General features: G+C 49.4%; 1 protein-coding gene across 16 annotated transcripts in view; it reads left to right on the forward strand.

The window, feature by feature from the left end:
* The window catches only part of LOC120384298 (dipeptidase 2-like), a 100578-nt gene that overhangs the window by 38547 nt on the left and 46914 nt on the right, over window positions 1-15117 (forward strand). For 3 of the 16 annotated variants that reach the window (XM_039502786.1, XM_039502770.1, XM_039502771.1), the window contains exons 1-2: window positions 4226-4462; window positions 6977-7048. The exons of 2 other annotated variants lie outside the window; for them this stretch is intronic. The gene's annotated coding sequence lies outside the window, so the exon portion shown is untranslated. 11 more of the 16 variants (XM_039502775.1, XM_039502779.1, XM_039502780.1 and 8 more) reach the window with 7 other exon arrangements.

Here is a 15117-nt window from a genome sequence, read left to right on the forward strand (position 1 = left end):
TCTTGCAGTATGTCCTACTTCCAATGAACAGCAGCTTTTTGAAGACTGCCAACCTCGCTGTATTTTTTATATTAACAGTGCAACTTTTGTAAATCTGCTTTCCTCAATCCAGTCTTTGCATGCAATGATTCCCATTTTTAGAAGTTGGCTTCAGCACTGGATTGACAGCCCGAGACAGAAATCCTTGCACAGAACATGCAGTCCAGGCAGCAACAATGCAGATTCCTTAACTCTACCAATGTGCTTCAAACTTAAGTTACTTCATAGCCACAGGGGCCTAAGCCTGACTGACCTGATAACAGAATGTTGAAGTACTAGTGAGCAGGGTGGAGGATACATCAAGCTTGCAAAGCATAGGGATATTACAGAAGTTGAGTAAATGCAAAGTTTAAAACTGCTGTCATGTGGTGCATCTCTATTAGAAAAACTTGGACCTGTATTCTAATAATGGTGCCATTGAACTTGTCCTAAGTGCTAGTGAAGTGAGTGGTAAAAATGCTTGAACTCTGTCATTAAACCCGTTTTTATGGTACAGTGGTTAAAAATGCTTGAATGCTGGCTACGCTAGTACTTTTACTAAAACCAGTGTAGCTGCTGTGTGCTGAAGATAGCTGAATTACAGGTGCAGGCTTTTGTAGAATAAAGTATAAATGTCTGTTGTTACATCAGACTTCTGTGTCTTAAAAGCAAGTGATTATAGTTATGTGATACAATTGCAGCAGTCAGTTTACATGTTATCAACTTGGTTGGAAATTTCCAGAAAATAATACAAGTGGGGATTGCTTTGATTGGGTGCAGCTGTGTAGATATCTTTTCAATTGTAATTAATTTAAAAACAGAGCAGAGCTCTGCCAGACAGAGGAGCTTGTAAACAAGCAGTACATCTCAAATGCTGCTAATGCAGGCATTATTAAATATAAACTCAAAATGAAGAGGTATTGCTGTCAAAGAAATCCAAGGACACCTGACAATGAGTCAAAGGAACAATTAGTTTTTTGTGACTTTAAAAAAAACCCTAAACATTTTAAACTTGTAATAGGGTGAACTCTTAAAACTCAAAGCCGTTATCAGACAACAGGAAAGGCCATCTTGAGGCAAAGAAGTGACTGCCATGGGGGGGTTAGAGATGTGGTCCCTCTACAAGTAGACATGGGGGGGTGCCCAGGAGGTGAAGGCGCTCTGTAACAGATTGGGGCAGATGTGGGAGGCTGAGACTAGTATTTGGTGATGGGAGTGAAAGTTGGGAATAAAGACAGGCTTTGTGCTCAAGGTTCAGAGTGGAGAGGAACACTTCACAAAAGAGAGAATTTGTCCCAACCCCGACCTTAAATATCTTTTTTTGTTTAGGATGCTGTAATTCATGTGAGTTGACAGAAAATGTTCATAACTGAAGCTCACTGCACTAACAATGTCCAGTTAAAATTCCAATGGACTCAGGATTTCTCTCTGTTTGCATCCTAGAGTACAGAGAGTTCTGTTTCTCTGGAAATGATGACATACAAACATTCCTGTTAAGAATCTTGACCGATCCTGAAACTATTGGGTGTAGCTTATAAACCAGATTAGTCCAGTTTTTGTATGACACTGTATTGCTTTTAGATGAGACAACAATCAAGATCCTGATCTCTTTTTGCAAGAATAAGGCTATTACCCAATTGTAATTTGGCAAAGATGTGGTGCTAACTGCTGGTAAAATTCTCGCCCTCTGAAATTCTGTTTTCAAAAGTGATGTGGGCATATCCATATAGGAACCTGTGTCATTAAAACCTTTGAACCTTAAATTGACTTTCAATGAGATTTTTAAGGCATTTAGGTGAAAAAAGATGCAGCTAGGTGCCTAGTAAGATTTTCAGAAGAAAGTTAGGTGCTTAGGAGCTTTTAAAAATCCCACTGGGGGTGGGGGTGGGGTGTTAATCTCTATCTTTACATGCTCAAATACCTTTAAAAATCTGGCCATTTAGTTTAAGTATTTTGACAGTTACATGCGTGTGCTGTACATTTGGCTTAAAAATATAGTACATACTGTAACAATGGCTTTACCTGAGAAGTTGCTTCAAAGTCTAAATTAACATAACAGACTACAACATTGTGCCATAGGCTTTACACAGGCAGGCATAGGTCCTGTCCCAAAGAGAAGCTAAGGGTTACCCAAAGAGCCTAATTTTGTTTGAAAATTACTCCGTCTATAGTAGGGTAACTGTCAGGTCCAGTAAAAATGGATCCTGGCTCCTCTCTAAGTAATATGGTGACACCCTTTGGCTGTATAGCTCAATTCAATCTGAAAATGAGTGAGACCGTTAAAGCTGACACCGCAGATTATTCAGTTGATTTAAAAATACATATTATCCTATAACGCCTTCTACTCATTTTAAATGAAAATTTTTATTAACAAACAAAAGTCTCTAAATGGGATCAGGGTCTGAACATCAGAGTGGTGAGTTGTTCTCAATACGTTGGTTTATTGTATTAGTATTTTCCTACTGGTTCTTATGCCCTGATCTCTAAGATTTAAGTTCTGCAGAAAAGGACCTAGGGGTTACGGTGGACGAAAAGCTGAATATGAGTCAACAGTGTGCCCTTGTTGCCAAGAAGGCTAATGGCATTTTGGGTTGTATAAGTAGGGGCATTTCCAGCAGATCGAGGGATGTGATCATTCCCCTCTATTCAGCACTGGTGAGGCCTCATTTGGAGTACTGTGTCCAGTTTTGGGCCCCACACTACAAGAAGGATGTGGATAAATTGGAGAGAGTCCAGTGGAGGACAACAAAAATGATTAGGGGGCTGGAGCACATGACTTATGAGGAGAGGCTGAGAGAACTGAGATTGTTTAGCCTGCAGAAGAGAAGAATGAGCGGGGATTTGATTGCTGCTTTCAACTACCTGAAAGGGGGTTCCAAAGAGGATGGATCTAGGCTGTTCTCAGTGGTAGAAGATGACAGAACAAGGAGTAATGGTCTCAAGTTGCAGAGGGGGAGGTTTAGGTTGGACATTAGGAAAAACTTTTTCACTAGTAGGGTGGTGAAGAACTGGAATGGGTTACCTAGGGAGGTGGTGGAATCTCCTTCCTTAGAGGTTTTTAAGGTCAGGCTTGACAAAGCCCTGGCTGGGATGATTTAGTTGGGTTTGGTCCTGCTTTGAGCAGGGAGTTGGACTAGATGACCTCCTGAGGTCCCTTCCAACCCTTAGATTCTATGATTCTATGATTTGACCCTTTTGGGTGGCTGACACCATTCTAATAATAAACTTCTTTTGGGGAAGTGTTTGCTAAGCACATTAGTTGCTACTATGCAACACCTGGAGGTGATTGACCACTGTCAGCCACAGAACATATGCTTACAGTGAATGCAGATTGCCCTTTAATGAAAATATGTATATTTCATACAAAATACCCGTTCCCAGGAGGTGCCAAACACCTATAGCTCCTCTTGAGGTTCCGACTGGAGAGCTGGACAGTCCCTATTGGAGCTGATTTTTTTCACCGGGACTGATCTGTAGTAACAAAATTACGGGGTGCCACAAGCTGCTTTGTGGCCAATTGAGCAAGCACTTTTTTTTATGGAGGCTGCTTTCTTGTACTCCAGAGTATACTTCCTTTGTACAACAACAAAACCCCAAGTTTCTAACTCTTGCAGAAATAACTATGTCTTCCTAGAAACAACACTGCCTTGCCTATTAGGTACAGTAATTTTTTGGAAACTGCTTAAGGCTTTGTCTACACACATTTGCAATGGTTTAATTAAATTGGTATATTTAAACTGATACAGTTGAACCACCAAAAAAGGTAGTATGGATACTTATTTTGTTTTAGCTTAACATGAGTAGGGGAACAGGTTTAGGGTTAAACCAAGACAAGCCACTGTTAGACCCAAATAAGCATCCACATAGAGATTTGCACTGCTTTAACTTAACAGGTCTAGGACCTGGTTTGCACTGTTTTTGCACAGCATTAACTGCACTGGCTGGTGGACACAGTTATAGGGCCATAAAGGGGCTTAAATCAGTATAGCTAATTTCCCTAAATCTAGCTATACCCAGATAAGCTCCTGTTTCTAAACCAATATAGTTAAGCCTTAGTCAAAACAAATAATGTTGAGTAATCCCTATCACGCTCTGTTTCTAAATTGAGTGCCTTTTGGTGGAGGGGATGTGCAAAGAGCAGAGCTAAAAGTTTGCCCACAAGGAGGAGCTGACAGTGACGCTGAGCAGCCTGGAAAGTCATCACTTGCTGTCTGCTTTTCAGCGATTACAAACGGAGGGGTGAGACTGTGGTGCTCCTCTGTGCTTATCAGCTGATGGAAGGCTCCCTAAGCCGGAATGTGAAGCCGGGTATGTTTGTGAGCCATAAAAGAAGCAGAGTTATTTGCTGTCGATGTGAAACCAAAAGTAACAAGTGCCAGGCTCTTGCTGTTGTATCCAATCCAGTGGAATGTGGATCTTGCTTCTTTTTCATTGCCCAAAGAAGGTAACTGGCACCAAGGATACATTTACCATAAGGAAGAAAGAGCTACAAAGCTCTGTCCTGCTCACTTGTGAGCTTTGTTCAGACAGCAGGGGAAATGGCTGAGTGGATTTTATACTTATATGCAGTGAGTGCCATTTACATAAGGATGCTTACTGCACCCTGTTTTAGCTTAACTGTACTGTTTGCCATATTCCTAGAGTATTTTCAGAAGTCATTTAAAATTGCTAAATGATAATGTGCATTGACTATCCATTTACATGATGTCTTAAGAACATCATTAAGAGAAGAGTGAGGCAGGGGGGATTTGATAGCAGCCTTCAACTACCTGAAGTGGAGTTCCAAAGAGGATGGAGCTCGGCTGTTCTCAGTGGTGGCAGATGACAGAACAAGAAGCAATGGTCTCAAGTTGCAGTGGGGGAGGTCTAGATTGGATATTAGGAAACACTATTTCACTAGTAGAGTGGTGAAGCACTGGAATGGGTTACCTAGGGAGGTGGTGGAATCTCCATTCTTAGAAGTTTTTAAAGCTCGGCTTGACAAAGCCCTGGCTGGGATGATTTAGTGCGTGTTGGTCCTGCTTTGAGCAGGGGGTTGGACTAGATGACCTCCAAGGTCTCTTCCAACCCTAATCATCTATGATTCTATGATCATAAGACTAACATGTCAACATTGTGCAGTACAACCCCAGTGAATTAATTGTGGCTTGAGCAGTTCATAAAATCAAAAAGTTCATACAATTGAACATCTGAGAATTACAGTAGGTCTGGTGGACGTACACTGCATCACTTGCTTCTTGTGCTTCAAAGTGATTTCCAATGCATTGAAAATATTGGGAATGTCAACTTGTTCTTCATTGACATCAATTTCATTGTGTGACTTCTGTCCACACTGGGAAAATGTTTTTTATAACTTGTTGTTCTTAAGATTGGTGTTTAGAAAACCGAGTTTCTTCCACTACATAATAATTGCATATTTTGTCACAATACTAAGCCTATAAATGATCTTCCATGTATTTTAATCAACCTTATTTCAGTATCTAAATATTTTCTTTCAAAAGGTAGTGTTACATGGGAAAATGTTGTATCAAATGACATTAGAATTGTTTGGTCAAGTATTTAAAATTGCTGTTGTATCTATCTTTATAAAGTACTGGAACAATGTCTATGTGGACAGTAAGATGTTACTTTCCTTTAAAGTATTTTTGTTTTGAGATCTAAGTGTATTGTCAGTTAGCAATCTTAAATGGGTTTTGAAACTTAGGTGTGTTTTGTTTTTCAGACTCTTGACTTCTTCTTTTAAATAGATAGTAGACAAAGTGGGTGAGGTATTTCCTCTAGAGCTCTCTGGGGCTTGAAAGCTTGTCTTTCTCACCAGCAGAAGTTGGTCCAGTAAAAGCTATTACCTCACCTTACCCACCGTGTCACTTAACTCTGTGGCATTCCTCTGTCTGTAATGTGGTAACTTGGAACACACCATCCTATCAATTCCAAAATTTCAGGGAACTGTTTTAGGCATCCTTGACAAGAACTGCGTTGTTTATTGGTGACAATGAGAAAAACCAAAACATGGAAACGGGGGACATACAGAGCCCCTGGCATCTGGTTAGCAGAGTTATCAATTGTGATTGACTGTAGACCAAAGAACCAGTTGATGGCAGACATTAACCCATTTCAGCATAACAGTAGTCCCCATTTTAGTTCTGCTCATCCTCTCTATGGACTCCCAGAAAGATACAAAAGAAATGAGAATAGGGGGTGGGGGTGGAGTGAAGGGGGCATAGAGCCTCTTGCATGTGAGGGGAAAGTGTGAGGGAAGGGGAAATTGGGGGCATACTGTGCCCATGACATAGGGGAAATGGGGGGCACAGCAAGCCCCTGGCATGTGGCACAGGGAGAAATGGGGGGCACACAGAGCTTGCCTGCTGAAGGGGTGCAAGGTGGAATGAGTGGGCACACAGAACTCCTGGCCAGGGGGAGAATAAGGGACCCTGGACTGGGGGAAGAGGGACATAGGGGCACACAGTCTCTGGCGTGAGTGGGGGAATGGGGAACAGTGGTATGGTTGAAGGGGTGAATGGGGGGCAACACAGCTGCTGGCATATGGTGGAGAGGGGAATGGTGAACACTGGCATGGGGAGGGTGGGGGAATTGGGAACAAATAGAGCCCCTGCAGTAGACGGGGGTGGGAGGGTGGCACACAGGGACGCTAGCTTGTGGGGGGAAATGGAAGAATGCAAAGCACCCATGCTTTATGCAATGCATTTGGCTAAAAGAAGCAACAAAGTTTGCAACTCCCCAGTAGTATGAGCATTTGGGAATATTTTCAGCCTGAAGGATGAATCCTTTGCTTTAGCCCATGAAAGCTTATGTCCAAATAAATGTGTTAGTCTCAGAGGTGCCACAAGGACTCCTCATTGTTTTTGCTGATACAGACTAACACAGCTGCTGCTCTGAAACTTGTTTTTCCTGAACACTCACGTACTTGTTGTTCAAAGCATTTTGGTTTGTGTTCCAGGAAAGCAATGGTGACAAAGTGCTAAAAGAGAAGATCCGTGAACAAAGGAGAAGCTCTCCCCAGGCCCTACAGGTAGGGCCAAATTCCCCCATGATGTAACTCCCCTGAAGTCCGTAGTGTTAAACCCAGGATAGCTTTGTCCCATAACGTGGTTAGACTCAGTGCTTTGTGGGTAGCCATCAGGCTGTTGTGGTGATAACTTTACTCACTGAAGATGAAATGCAGAAGGAAACACGTGTGAAAAAGATGATTTGTCTAAAACTGAGGAAACCTGAGAAATTTGGAGTCCATATTGCCACTCTGTCCTCTCCTCTGATAGGAATGACTGTATTAAGGCTTTGTTTCTCTCATGGCTGTCATGGGAGAGATGGAATCTCTTCTGAGTTTGGTTTATTAAAGGAAATATTACCCAGGACTTTGACATTTCTGAATGTGCGTGGGTGGACATGATAGCAGACAAATGAGCCAACTTTGGAGTGTGAGGAGCTGAAAAATCTGAGGCAACATAGAACAGAGCAGCAAGAACGCTATGGCAATGCTGGCAACAAAGGACCAGCCTAGGGGGGAGATTCTGTGAGAGCTTTAATTCCACAAGGGGTTGTAAGTTTCTCCCCATTACAAGCATGGGATTAACAAGGGATAGTTTTAAAAAAAGAAAACAGAATTGCTTTTGCAGAGTTGTGGTTTAAGGCCTGTGGAATCTGGCCAGTCTTCTGTGAATTAGTTATAACCACAGCAGAGCCTGCCTAGGCTTGATTTACTGGCAAGTACTTCCAGCAAAAGCCAACATTCCTAGCGGCATTAAATGAACTTGGGTCAGGGGATCAATGGGGTGAAGCACCCACAACCCCCACTCTGCTAAGGAGGCTGGGGTAGGCCTGGGAGTGGGCAGAGGCAGGGCCAGGACGATGGGAGATGCGCTCACTTGACACCTCTCCCAGACAACCCTCAGCCTTGGAGGCCTGCCTGAATTCTGCTGTCCCCCACCTAATGTGCCTCCCCACTGGTCCCCTCCTCCCTCGGGTGAAGATCGCAGTGAATGCTCCCAGTCCAGTGCAGTTGATTCAGGGGTTCTGAATCTCTGCACCCATAGAGTTGATCTGATCTGTGGAGTTCAATATGGCAACTTGTCTGGTCATTCTTCTCACGACTAGAGTACGTTCTTGTCATTAACGCTAATAAATTGATAAGGGGTAAGGGCAGAGGAGTTGCACCAAACTTTGGTCCATAAAGACCTTCGAGCCTTGCCTCATATGGGCAGATCCTATAATAAGCAGAGCACTCCCTGTGAGAGATAATTGGTAAGTTTATGACTTAGTCATGGGTATTTTTAGCAAAAGTCATGGACAGGTCATGGGCAATAAACAAAAATTCATGGCCCATGACTGTCCATGACCTTTACTATAAATACTCCTGACTAAAACTTAGCTGGGTCGGTCTAGAGTTGCCAGGTGTCCAGTTTTCGACTGGAACACCTGGTCAAAAAGGGACCCTGGCAGCTCCGGTGAGCACTGCTAACCAGGTTGTAAAAAGTCCAGTTGGCAGGGCTGGCAGGCTCCCTACCTGGTTCCCTGTGGCTCTCCGGAAGCTGCAACATGTCCCTAGCCTTGTAGGTGGAGGGCTGGCCAGGGGGCTCCGCGCGCTGCTCCCGACCTTGCCCCAAGTGCCAGCTCCGCAGCTCCCATTGGTCAGGAACTGTGGCCAATGGGAGCTGTGGGGACTGTGCCTGTGGGAGGAGGCAGTGCGCAGAGCCGCCTGGCTGTGCCTCGGCCTAGGAACTGGCAGGACATGGCAGCCACTTCCGGGAGGCCCCTGAGATAAGCACTGCCTGGAGCCCGCACCCCCTGCCATGCCCCAACCCCCTCTCCCAGCCTTGATCCCTCTCCTGCACCCAAACTCCCTCCCGGAGCCTGCACCCCCCTCCTACACCTGTACCCCAGCCCCGAGCCCCCTCACACACCCAAACTCCTTCCCGGAGCCTGCATCTCAACCCCCTGCCCCAGGCCAGAGCCCCGTCCCTCTCCCTGAATCCCTCATTTCTGGCCCCATCCCAGAACCCGCACCCAGACCTTGTACCCCCTCCCACAGCCCAAACCCTGCCTCAGCCCAGAGCCCCCTCCCACACTCTGAACCCCTTGGCTCCATCGCCCAGCCTGTAGCCCCAACGTGTACCCAAACCCCTCATCCCCGGCCCAACCCCATGCCCCAGCCCTGAACCCTTCATTTCTGGCCCCACCCCGGAGCCTGCACCCCAGCTGGAGCCCTCACCCCTTCCCACATCCCACCCCCTGCCCCAGCCTGGTGAAAATAAGCGAGTGAGTGAGGGTGGGGGAGAGTGAGTGATAGAGGGAGGGGGGATGGAGTGAGAAGGGGCGGGGCTTTGGAGAAGGGGCAGGGGCCTTGGGAAAAGAGCAGGGGGCGGGGCAAGGGTGTTCAGTTTTGTGTAAATAGAAAGTTGTCAACAATAGGGGGGGGCACCCCAGGACGGACTGCTCTGGGGGTGGGGCCTGGGGCTGCCCACTGGCCACTACTCCGGCCACCTCTGCGACCGCTGCTTTGGCAGGGCCAGCTGCCAGGGGCCACAAGTAGCAGCTGGTGTGGCTGGCCCGAGGACCACTCCAGCAGTGGCCGGTGCAGCTGAGTATAGGGCCACCTGAGCAGCTGGCCCAGGGTCAGCTGCTTTGGTAGGGCTGCCAACTTTCTGATTGTAGAAAACCAAACCCCCTTTGCTGAGGTCTGTTCCCTGAGGCCCTATCCCCCACTCACTCCACTCCCTCCCCTCTCTCTTCCCCCATCGCTCGCTTTACCTCCACCCACGCTTATTTTCACTGGACTGGGGCAGGGCATTGGGGGGCGGGGCGGGGAGGACATCGGCTGGGTGTGCGGGCTCTGGTATGGGGCCAGGGATGAGGTGTTTGGGGTGTGGGAGGGGGCTCAGGGCTGGGGGTGGGGCTGAAGGGGTTGGGGTTTTATGGGGGGGTACAGGCTCTGGGGTGTGGCTGGGGAATGAGGGGTTTAGGGTGCAGGACGGGGCTCAGGGCTGGGGCAGGAGGTTGAGATGCAGGAGGAGTTGTGGGCTCTGGCAGAGAGTTTGGTTGCAGGGGAGAGTCAGGGCTGGGGCAGAGGTCTGTGGTGTGGGTGGTGCTTACCTCATGCATCCAGGCATGTGCCTGCGCCCCTAGGCGGAAGCCCGGCCAGGCGGTTCTGCGCACTGCCCCCAGCCGCAGGCACCACCCCTGCAGCTCCCACTGACCATGGTTCCCGGACAATGAGAGCTGTGGAGCTGGTGCTCGGAGTGGCATGCTGGCCACTTCTGGGAGCTGCGTGGAGCCAGGGCAGGTAGGGAGCCTGCCTTAGCCCTGCTGTGCCGCTGACCGGCCTTTTGATGGCCCATCAGCTGTGCTGACCAGAGCCACCATGGCCCCTTTTTGACTGGGCATTCTGGTCGAAAAACTGACGCCTGGCAACCCTATGCTTGGGCGGTCCTGGGGTCAGCCAAACTGGCTGCTGCAGAAGTCATGGAGGTCATGGAAAGTCTCAGAATCTGTGACTTCCGTGACCTCCATGACAGACACAGAGCCTTAATTATTGGTACACAGAATCTCCCAGGACCTGATGCATAGACTCATACTATTTCTAAAACAGCTACCTGTATGGGGCTGGGTAGGTAAGGCAATCTGTGGCCCTAGGCACACCACGATATAGCCCCCCTCCCCCGACTCCTGCCCCACCGACCTGCACTTGGAGTGGAGGTGGCAGGTGACCCCTGTCTACTTAAAGAGCAGCAGCAAGGGGGTCCCTCCCCACTTGGGGCAGCAGAGATCCTTCTTCCCTTTGGCATTAGGTGGCCTCAGTGCTGACCCCAGCGGCTGGGATGCGTCTGTTTGCTTCATTTGTTCAAGCATTTTCCTTATTAAAATGTAAACTTGGATTCTAATACGTTTGCACAACTCCAGAAGCTGGGACTCTGGTTACGGTACAGGCCCGTTGTGCCTGTCTTAATCTGCCTCGTACCTGTACAATCTGCAGATTGCTTGTGGTGCTTAGCGTGGGATAGGTACGAGTGGTTATTGCCCATGTGCTGTGGCTACAATTGAAACTTTCAAAACTTTCAAATGTGCTTGGTAGCAGAGGTGATTCATCTCTTTAAAGGGCTAAGACAGATATCCCCAAACTGTGGGGCACGCCACCCTGGGGGGCACAGAGGAACGTTCGTGGGAGTGTAGCGGAGCCCGGCCCAGCCCCCACGGGCTCTGCCACCAGCTCTGCCATGGCCAGAGCCCCGGCTCCTGGCTGTGGCTCTGCTCCCACCTCCAGCCCCAACCTGCTCCCTAGTCTTGGCCCCCGACCATGGTCCGGGTGCAGCTTCTGCTCCCAATTCGGCCTCTGGCTGCAGCGCCACCCCCAGCTAAGGCTCTGCTCCCGGCCCTAGCCGCCCTGGTCCTGGCCCCAGCCACGGTTCTATTCATGGCCCCAGACCTGCCCCCAGCTGCGGCTCCAGCCTCACCCCCCTTAGCCCCATCTGCTCCCCTTCCCCCAGAGATGTGACCCCTCTGCCTGCCCCTGCTGCGGGTGGAGTGGGGGGCACGGACAAGGGGGGGCATGACCCTGAAAAGTTTGGGGACCAATGGGCTAAAAGGCATGCCTGGTGTATAAAGTTGAATCGAGAATACCCAGGGTTTCAGACTTAATTCACAGATTGTGACAATTGACAAAATGTAGCACAGTTGAGAATCTCTCTATTTATATTTTCTCTCATGGCTTAAAAATATGCATGGTCTAAATCAAGCAATGTAAGCAGATCAAATTATTTTCTCCTAAATCTCACTGCTCTGGCTTTTAGGTTAGAAGCACTTTTCAAAACCGAGCTGGTGTCTCATAGAGGTTAACTCGATCCTTTGTTCTGACTGACTAAATCAGGCACAAGGCATAAATACTTCCCCTCAGCCCAGACTAGCTGGTAAGGGAGACACTGGCCTCCCAAGGACCTACAGAGCTGGGGCTTCATCAAGGGAGGTACTGAGTGCTCTGGATAATTGCTCATTTCACTGGCAGCTGAGAGTGCTCAGGACCACATAGGGTTGCCAACAGTCCCTTATTTTTTCATCTCTGTACAACAAGATCGGGAATTGCTGAGTGCTGCAAAAAGCAGTAAGAAATACCCCTGGCGAAAGTAGGCGAATACTATATGTTAATGATAATATTGGGAGGAGGGATGGGGTGGGGCGCAAAGAAAACAGTCCCTCATTTTTGAAATACAATGTTGGCAACCGTAAAAAACTGCTTTTTGGCTTCTGAGAATTGGGCTTTTGTTGGAGATCAGAGTAAAGCTGGAAAACACATCCTTCTGCATCTCATGGGAACACTCACTAGGTGGAAAACTGCCACTGTGCTCTCTAAAACAGGAAGAAATGTCATAAACAGACCCTGGGCTGGCTTGCACTGGTGCAAAAAGCATGGCAGAGTGATTTCGGTCTAGTATGATTCCCCGTTGGTGCCAGAGAGGCCTGTGTACTTGGTCACAGGCTGATACAACTCAGTATTTTAAAAGAGGAGACACTGTTTTTGTACTTGAGCTGCACAGGAGTGTCAGAAACAGATATTCAATTAAAAGGTAATAAATATAAAAAAGACCAGACTGATTTGCACAGAATATGGTTAAGTTATCAACTTTTTTGTGACTCAGCTGTTGCTGTCATTCACCCCTGCACTCCTAACTCAGGGTTTGTCTACACATGGGCACTCAGGAAAATTAATCCAAATTAGCTAAGGGCGTAGATTAAAAGTGGATTAGTTTAACTGCATTAAACTACTGCGTAGACACTCTCGTTCAGAATTAAAGTGGCCTTGAATTAAGCTAAATCTAGTTAAGGCCACTTTAATTCTGAATGAGAGTGTCCACACAAGGGATTAATGTAGTTAAACTAAGGGTTTATCTACACTGTGCCACAGTGTGTGCTACAGGGGCGTGGCAATCTAACTGCACTGTGTGCAGGGGCGGCTTCAGGCCCCAGCATGCCAAGCGCGTGCTTGGGGCGGCATGCCGCGGGGGGCGCTCTGCTGGTCGCCGGCAGGGCAGCAGGCGGCTCCGGTGGACACCTCCCACAGGCGTGCCTGCGGAGGGTCCGCTGGTCCCGCGGCTCCGGTGGACCTCCCGCAGACATGCCTGCGGAGGGTCTGCTGGTCCCGCGGCTTCGGTGGAGCATCCGCAGGCACGTCTGTGGGAGGTCCACCGGAGCCGCGGGACCAGCGGACCTTCTGCAGGCACATCTGCGGGAGGTCCACCGGAGCCGCGGGACCGGCAACCAGCAGAGCGCCCCCTGCGGCATGCCGCCGTGCTTGGGGCGGCGAAATGGCTAGAGCCGCCCCTGACTGTGTGAACATTGGTGATGTGAACTAAAAAGTATCTAATCCAAGCAGGGCCGGTGCAACCATTTAGGCGATCTAGGCGGTCGCCTAGGGCGCTGGGATTTGGGGGGTGGCATTTTCTTCGGCAGCGACCGTGATGGCTGGATCTTCGGCCGCCCCAGTCACTGCTGGCATTTAGGCGGAGGGAGCTGGAGCAGGTGAGCGTGGGGAGGGCTGCCTGCAGCAAGTAAGGGTGGGGGCAGCACGCAGGGGAACTCCCTGCCCCAGCTCACCCCTGTCCCACCTCCTCCCTGAGCACGCCGTGGCTGCTTCACTTCTCCCACCTCCCAGGATTGTGGCGCCTAAGCTGATTGGCGCCGCAAGCCTGGGAGGCAGGAGAAGTGAAGCAGCGACAGTGTGCTCGGGGAGGAGGTGGGGCAGGGGTGAGCTGGGGTAGGGGGGTGCCTCAGGGAGGAGGGTGGGGAGCTGCCATGGGGAGGCACCTCAGGGAGGGGGCTTGGGGACGGGGGGAGGGCGCAAGGTGGAAGTTTCGCCTAGGGCACGAAACATCCTTGCACCGGCCCTGAATACAAGTTAATGTAGTCTACTTTGCTAGGGTTGCCAACCCTCCCGGATTGGCTGGGAGTCTCCTGGAATCAGGCTCGATCTGCCGGAGACTACTGAAGCCAATCCGGGAGATTTTAGGCGCTAAAAGTCTGGTGGTGCAGCGGGGCTAAGGCAGGCTCCCTACCTGCCCTGACTCTGCGCGGTTCCCGGAGGCAACCGGCATGTCCAGCTCCTAAGCACAGGGGTGTCCGGGGCATCTCTGCACGCTGCCCCTGCCACAAGCGCTGACTCTGCAGGGACAATTCGCAGTGCCTCCTGGCTGCCCCTGAGCCTAGGGCCAGACAGGCCGGCTGCTTCCCTGGCAGAGCTGCCCAGAGGATTCAGGGGGCCTGGGGCAAAGCAATTTTGGGGGGCCCTTCCATAAAAAAAGTTGCAATACTATAGAATACTATATTCTCATGGGGGCCCCTGCAGGGACTGGGGCAGATTGCCCCACTTGATCCCACTCTGGGCGGCCCTGTTCCCAGGAGCTGCCCGAGTTAAGTGCCACCTGGCTGGAGCCTGCACCCGCTCCTGCATGCAGCCCAACCTGCTGTCCCATCCCTGAGCCCCTTCCTGCACCCGAGGTCCCTCCCAGAGCCCACACCCCGAACTCCCTCCTGCACCCCAACCCCCTGCTCCAGCCCGGTGAAAGTGAGTGAGGGTGCGGGAGAGCGAGCAAGGGAGGGAGTGGGGATGGAGGGAGTGCGTGGGGGCGGGGCCTCAGAAGGGGCGGGGCCTCCGGGAAGGGGTGAGGTAGGGGGCAGAGCAAGGGTGTCTGGGTTTGTGTGATTATAGAGTTGGCAAGCCTATTCTTCGCCTGTGCAGCAGTTTCTGCTTTGGCTGCTTCCACACCTACCAGCTGGCGTCTCTGGCTGACTTCTCACCGCAGTTTTTCCACATACCAGGGAGTTGGTGTCCCGCTAACAGATACATGATACAGTACTGAACATTTTTTTCCCCTTGCTCCTTACGCATTTTTGTTCACTTAAAAGTCGGAAACCTGACTCTGGGATGGGGTGGGGGCTGGGAGGCAGAATCCAGTTATGAGGCTTAATATAATGCTTATGACATACTCCATGGCATTTCACTTAACTCAGAGGTGTCAGTTATTAGCAGCTCATGAGGGCTCATTGATCTCTGTGACACTCATAAGTGGATACAACAGGTTTATGGAGCTGGTATAA

This window comes from Mauremys reevesii, linkage group 16, assembly GCF_016161935.1.
Source record: "Mauremys reevesii isolate NIE-2019 linkage group 16, ASM1616193v1, whole genome shotgun sequence".
Classification (NCBI taxonomy): Eukaryota; Metazoa; Chordata; order Testudines; family Geoemydidae; genus Mauremys; species Mauremys reevesii.